Consider the following 7,200-nt stretch of genomic DNA (forward strand, 5'->3'; position numbering starts at 1 on the left):
TTTTCACATTCTTCTCAAAGTGGTGACAACTTGACTCTAGCAAACTGTGATTAGTCATATATATTTTAATACCCAGAATAATCATTAAGAAAACTATACAAAGCAAAACACTAAAAATATTATAAATCAATGACTGTGTAATCTGAAAAATGTTGAAGTAACTCATAAGAGAGTAAGAAAAGAAAAAGAGAAAACAAAGAAAAACCTGGCAGACTTAAGCCTAACATAACAAAGATAAACTTAAATGTAAATCATCTAAATAAACCTAGTAAAAGAGATTGGTAGGGTGGATAAAAAGCATTATCCAACTATATTCTGTTCACTCATGATAGGGATAGACAATTCAAACCTTCAATGAGATATCACTTCATACCTGTCATAATGGCTAAAATCAATAACACTAGAAACAACAGATGTTGGTGAGGATGCAGAGAAAGGGGAATGCTCCTGCACTGTAAGTGGGAATGCAAACTGGTACAGCCACTTCATAAAATAGTATGGAGATTCCTTAAAAAGTTAAAAATAAAACCAGCCTACAATCCAGCAATTGCAGTAGGTATTTATTTAAAGGATATAAAAATATTAATTCAAAGGGATACATGCACCCCAATGTTTATAGCAGCATTGTCTACAATAGCCACATTATGGAAAAAGCCCAAATGTCCATCAACTGATGAATGAGTAAAGAAGATGTGGTATATATATACACAATAGAATATTACTTGGCCATAAAACAGAATGAAAATTTTAAAAAAATGAAATCTTGCCATTTGGAATGACATGGATGGAGCTATACTCTCGTATTATTCTAAGTGAAGTAAATCAGTCAGTGAAAGACAAATACCATATGATTTCACTCACATGTGGAATTTAAGTTCCAAAATAAATGGCCATGTGGAAAAAAAGGAGGCAAACCAAGAAACAGACTCTTAACTATAGAGAATAAACTGATGGTTATCAGAGAGGAGGTGGGGAGGTAGAAAGGGTTAAATAGGTAGTGGGTATTAAGGAGTTTACTTTTAATGAGCACTGGGTGTTGTATGTAAGTGTTTATTAGATTGTACAACTGAAACTGATACTATATGTTAACTAACTAGAATTTAAATAAAATATTTGAAACTTTTTAAAATATATTTTTAATTTATTTTGAGAGAGAGAGAGCGTGAGCTGGGTAGGGACAGAGAGGGGAGAAAGAATCCCACTGCAGAGAGAGGGGAGACAACAGGCAGTGCCAATCCCAATGAAGGGCTCAAACTCATGAACCACGAGATCATGACCTGAGCAGAAACCAAGACTGAGCCACCCAGCCGCCCCTCAAATAAAATTNAATAAAACATTTTTTTTTAAATTTAAACCTTTGTTATGTGAAAGCCCATGAAAAGTGGATAAAAAGATATGCTACAAGGACACATAAAAATTTACAAACTACATATCCATAAAAGGACTGTTTATTGATTAGATAGTCAACACTCAAAATTCAACAGTACAAAACAAAAACAAAACCTTAAACAATACAATTAGAAAATAAGAAAAAGACAAGAGCAGTCATATTACTGAAGAGGACATACAAATGGCACATAACAACAGGAAAAAGTGGGGGCACCTGAGTGGCTCAGTCGGTTAAGCGTCCGAATTTGGCTCAGGTCATGATCTCTCGATTTGTGGGTTTGAGCCCCGCGTCGGGCTCTGTGCTGACAGCTAGTTCAGAGCTTGGAGCCTGCTTCGGATTCTGTGTCTCCCTCTCTCTCTGCCCCTCCCCTGCTTATGCTCTGTCTCTCTCTGTTTCTCAAAAATGAATAAATATTAAAAATTTTTTAAAAAGAACAGGAAATAATGTTCAACATCTTTAGCCATAAGGGAAATTTAATTAAAACCAGAATGGAATATCACTATACACTTTCTCAGAATAGTTAAAACAGTTGTGACATCAAATGCTGACAAGGATGAAGATAAACTAGATGATTCACGCATTGCTAATGGGAATGTAAAATGTTTCAACCAAAATAGTTTAGGATTTTCTTATGAAACAAAAAATCAGACTCCCAATGTGCACAGACCTTGCACTTGTACAGTGGGTTTGTGGTATCCCTGCTAGAGCTGATGTTTAGATCCCAAATCATAATTCTCAATGTCTGAGTAGTAGTTTATTGTAATGCTTTAGACCACAATTTCAGCTCAAAATGAAGCTAGAATATGAGTTTCCCATACACCTAAATGTCTATCCATGGCAAGAGGACACCTCAAGCCACCTAGGTCTTTGAAGTGATGGTGGAGAAAACCAAGGATATATGATGAATAAATGTAATATAGGATCTTCAGTTGGATATTGAAATATAAAAGGATATTAATAGAAAAACTAGAGAAATCCAAGAAGTTTCTAATGAAGTTATCAGTATTGGACCACTGTGAATTCTTTAGTTTTGAATATTATACTGTGGTAATAAAAGATTTTAACATTAGGAGAAGCTGAGAGAAACACATACATATGAATATTTTTACAACTCTTTTATAAATTTAAATTTATTTCAAAACATAATGGTTTTAAAAGTTAATCTGGGGAGCTTGGGGATATGGCAGAGTAGGAGGACCTTGAGTTTACCCCGCCCCATGTTTACAACTAGATATCATCCATATCCAAGTCAATAAGCTGGAGAATGATCTGAAGACAAGAAGAACAAACTGCAAAACTAAAAAAAAAAAAAAATAGAGAGAGAGAAGAAGCTTCATCTGAAAGGTTAAGAAGGTCAGAAAGGTGGAGGGAAGCTGCCTGTAGGAGGGAGGGAGCTGTATAAGCAAAGAAGGTAGAGAAACAGGCCCTCCCACTAGAAAGCTAACACATGCAAGACTAATCCCCCNATTTGGCTTTAAAAAACATAATGACTGAATTCCTTGAGTTTGTAAAATCAGTGGGATTTGAGGCCTGGAGCATTAAAAGTCAGCTGACTCAGCACTGGACAAGCCAGGAGGGTGAATGATAGTTGGGTCACCACCCTTAAAGAGATAGCAGCTGCATGGAGAGGCAACACAAAATCAGCAGTTTGCACAATGATGGGGCAAACAGGAAACAAATCTGTTCATATTGATTTTGGAGCATGTTGGGAGATTTTTCCAAAAATGAGAGAGATTGCAGGGGGTCATTTTCTTTCCCTGCCTCCAGCATAAACACAGGGTCATATGCAGGAGATGGTGCTGCACAGACACTTGCTACCTAACCTACTAGCAGTGTGCCATGCCTACAACTTCTGCTGAAGACTTTTCCACTACAAGCCTGCAAATTTTGTTAAAGCTATTCACAGTTGCTGCCACACAGCACACACAACCACCACACATGGCCCAGCTGTGCATCCCCAGCCAGCTTCATACACCTGGCACAGCTATGCCCAGTCATCATTTTGCACTGTGCCCAGTCTCAAACCCCCAGACACTCAGGCACACAGGCCCCACCCACCATAGCCCTTTGGGTGATCCACCATAGGAGTAGTGGCCCAGCACAAATTTTGCTAACATAGTCGCCTGCTTCCCTAAATTCCCTGGTGTGCACATCACCTCAGAGTTGGCCTGCTTTGGTCCCAGTAACATCACAGAGGGCTATCAGAGCCCACAAAAGGCAAAGAGTCATTTGTAGACAACTGCACTGAAAGGAAAAGTGACTCAGAAACAACAGCAGGGCATTAGCCACACACATAGGACATACGCTACTGAAAAGCCACGTTTTGGTGAACAGGGAAACTGCACAGCAGGGCACTCTAGGATCTCTTCTTCATAAAGTCACTGTTTTCAAGAGCAGGAGACATAGTTGACTTTTTAATTTATTTTTTAAAAATGTTTTATTTATTTCTAGGAGAGAGAGAGAGAGACAGCGTGAGCAGGGGAGGGTCAGAGAGAGAGGGAGTCACAGACTCTGAAACAGGCTCCAGGCTCCGAGCTGGCAGTCAGCACAGAGCCCGACGNAGCAAGACAAGGCCACAGCCAGAGATCTAAGTGAAACAGATATAAGTAACATGCCTGATGAAGAATTTAAAGCAACAATCGCAAGGACACTCACTAGACTGGAGAAAAAAAAAAGTGGAACACATGAATGAGACCCTTAACACAGAGATAAGGACTAACATAGCTGAGATAAAAGGCTCAAAGAACAAATGAAAAACACATTTGATGGAATGAACACCAGGATGGAAGGAGCAGAGAAATGAATTTGTGAGCTAGAGGACAATGGAAAGTGATCAAGGTGAACAAAAGAGAGAAAAAATAATTATGTAAAATAAGAATGGAATTAGGGAACTCAGTGACTCACTCAAATGTAATAGTATATTTTTATAGGAGTCTCAGAAGAATAAGAAAGAGAAAAAGGAGCAGAATATTTATTTGAAGAAATAATAGCTGAAAACTTGCCTAATCTGGGAAAGGAAACAGACATTCAGATCCAGGAGGCACAGAGAACTCCCATCAAAGTCAACAAAAGCAGATCCACAACAAGACATATTTTAATTAAAGTGGCAAGATATAATGATAAAGAAAAAATTTTAAATGCATGAATACAGGGACAACTGGGTGGCCCAGTTGTTTAAGCGTCCGACTTCAGCTCAGGTCATGATCTCACGGTTTGTGGGTTCAAGTTCCACGTCAGGCTCTGTGCTGACAGCTAGCTCAGAGCCTGGAGCTTGTTTCAGATTCTGTATCTCCCTCTCTCTCTGACCTTTTCCTGCTCATACTCTCTCTCTCGCTCTCGCTCTCTCTCTCTCTTAGAAATAAATAAAACATAATTTTTTTAAAAATTAAAATAAAAAAAGTATGAATACAAAAGAATACAGTATCTTAGAAGGGAAAACCATAAGGCTAGCAGGATATTTTTTTAGTACAAACTTCCCAAGCCAGAAGGGAATGACATGATATATTCAGAGTACTGAATGGGAAAAATCTACAAGTGAGAATATTCTATCCAGCAAGTCTATCACTCAGAATAGGAGAGATAAAGAATTTTCCAGAGAAATAAAACCTAAAGGAGTTCATGACCACTAATCCAGCCCAGCAAAAAATAATAAAGAGGACACTTTGAGTGGAAAGGAGACACCAAAAGTGACATTATGAAGTTTGATAACACAAAAGCAATAAAAACGAATGTTTCTATAAAATAGGTCAAGGAACTCACAAAATAAAAGAATGGAAAATATGACACAATAGGAAAGGCTAGAGGGAGAAGGATGTTGAGAGAACAAGAAGGAAGAACAGAAAATGGCATCCACGGATTACAGTACCTACAGCCAAGTTGCAGCCTAGCAGGGCTATGGTGCTTAAACCACTTAGCCCACTCAAGATATGCACCGACCACTAGGGCATATGGGCAGTAAGGTTATGGAATCAATGGACAACTCGTGAATGTCATCTATACCCTGACTCAGACCACTGTGACATATGCCAGATCGCATATGCAACTTCTTATGGACAGCCTCCCACTGGTTATACTACTCCAACTGCCCCCCAGGTGTAGTCAGCTTGTCCAGGGGTATGGCACTGGTGTTTATGATAACACCTCTGTTATGGTCACTACTACCCAGGCCTCCTATGCAGCTCAGTCTGCCTATGGCACTCAACTTGTTTACCCAGCTTATGGGCAGCAGCCAAAAGCCACACCTGCAGGGTTGTAGCAAACCTGCTGAACCTAGTCAACCTCAATCTAGCAAAACCATCCCAGCCTAGGATATGAACAGAGTAGATACAGTTATCCCCAGGTAACTGGGAGCTACTCAGATAGCCAATCATGGCACCACCGTCTTATCTTCCTACCAGTTATTCCTCTACACAGCCAACTAGTTATGATCAGAGCAGTTACTCTCAGCACAACACCTATGGGCAGCCAAGCAGCTATGGACAGCAGAGTAGCTATGGTCAACAAAGGAGCTATGGGCATCAGCCACCCACTAGTTAATCTACTGCTAAACTGGATCCTACACCCAGTCTTCAAGTCAATATAGCCAACAGACCATTAGCTAAGGGCAGCAGAGTTCATTTCAACAAGAACATCCCAGTAGCATGGATGTTTATGGGCAGGAGCCTGGAGGGTTTTATGGACCAGGAGAGAACCAGAGCATGAGTGGTCCTGTTACTTAGGGCAGGTAAGGGGAGGATTTGATTATGGAGGCATGAGCAGAGGTGGAAGGGGAAGAGGACATAGTGGAATGAACGTCCTGCAAAGCAAGGTGTCCTCAAAAAGCCTGTGAACTCATGGAGGAAAGACAAGACCTTGATCTAGGCCCACTTGTAGATACAGATGAAGACTGATAACAGTGCAATTTTTGTGCAAATTTTAAGTGACAATATGACTCTAGATAATCTGACAGACTTCTTTAAGTGGATGTGGAGTTGTTAAGATGAATAAGGGAACCAGACAACCCATGATTCATATCTACTTAGACAAGGAAACAGGAAAGTCCAAAGAAATTCTGCAGTGTTCTACAAAGACCCACCAACTAGTGAGAAAACTTAAGGTTCCTCTTTCTCAGCAGAAGCCTTCCATGAGTAGCATGCAGGGTGGTATGTCTCCCCTGAGAGTAGAGAGATGCTGCCGCCACTCTGGGGAGGTCCAGGGTACCCAGGAGATCATGGGAGCCTTATGGATAGCATGGGGGGCTGTGTAAGAAACAGAGGTGGCTTCCCCCCAAGAGGGCCCCAAAGGAGACCATCCAGAGGGGTAACCCATCCAGAGGAGGAAACATCCAGCACCATGTTGGAGACTGGCAGTTTGCCAATCTGGGGTGTGAAAATCAGAACATTACCTTGAACACAAGATGCAACCAATGTAAGGTCCTAAAGGCTGAAGGCTTCCTTCTACCATCCTTTCTACTTCTGGGTTGCAACCATGGCAGAGAAAGACTGGGAGGAAAATGTGGCTTCATAGACCATGGCGGTCCAAGCAAAATGCTCAGAGGTGGCCACAATGGCCAGGGCATGGACTGAAGTGGGTTTGGTGCAGGAACACGAGGTGGCCCTGGTGGACCCATGGACCTTTGATGGAACAGGTGGGAGAAAGAAGAGGTGGGCATGGAAGACCTGCAAAAATGGAAAAATGCAAGCAATATCAGGAACACAGAGATTGGCCCTACAGAAACCCTGCAGAGCTGCACTGGATATAAGATTTATTTTTTTTTAAACAGAAAATGTTTTAAATTTATAATTCCATTTTTATAATGCTGGCCACGACAT

General features: G+C 40.6%; 1 pseudogene; it reads left to right on the forward strand.

Annotated features, from left to right (window-relative positions):
• The first annotated feature begins 5,232 nt into the window (after positions 1 to 5,232).
• LOC144227282 (RNA-binding protein EWS pseudogene) lies at positions 5,233 to 7,130 on the forward strand (annotated as a pseudogene).
• Positions 7,131 to 7,200: the final 70 nt, after the last annotated feature.

The sequence above is a fragment of the Crocuta crocuta genome, unplaced genomic scaffold (assembly GCF_008692635.1).
Source record: "Crocuta crocuta isolate KB4526 unplaced genomic scaffold, BGI_CrCroc_1.0 scaffold2030, whole genome shotgun sequence".
Lineage (NCBI taxonomy): Eukaryota > Metazoa > Chordata > Mammalia > Carnivora > Hyaenidae > Crocuta > Crocuta crocuta.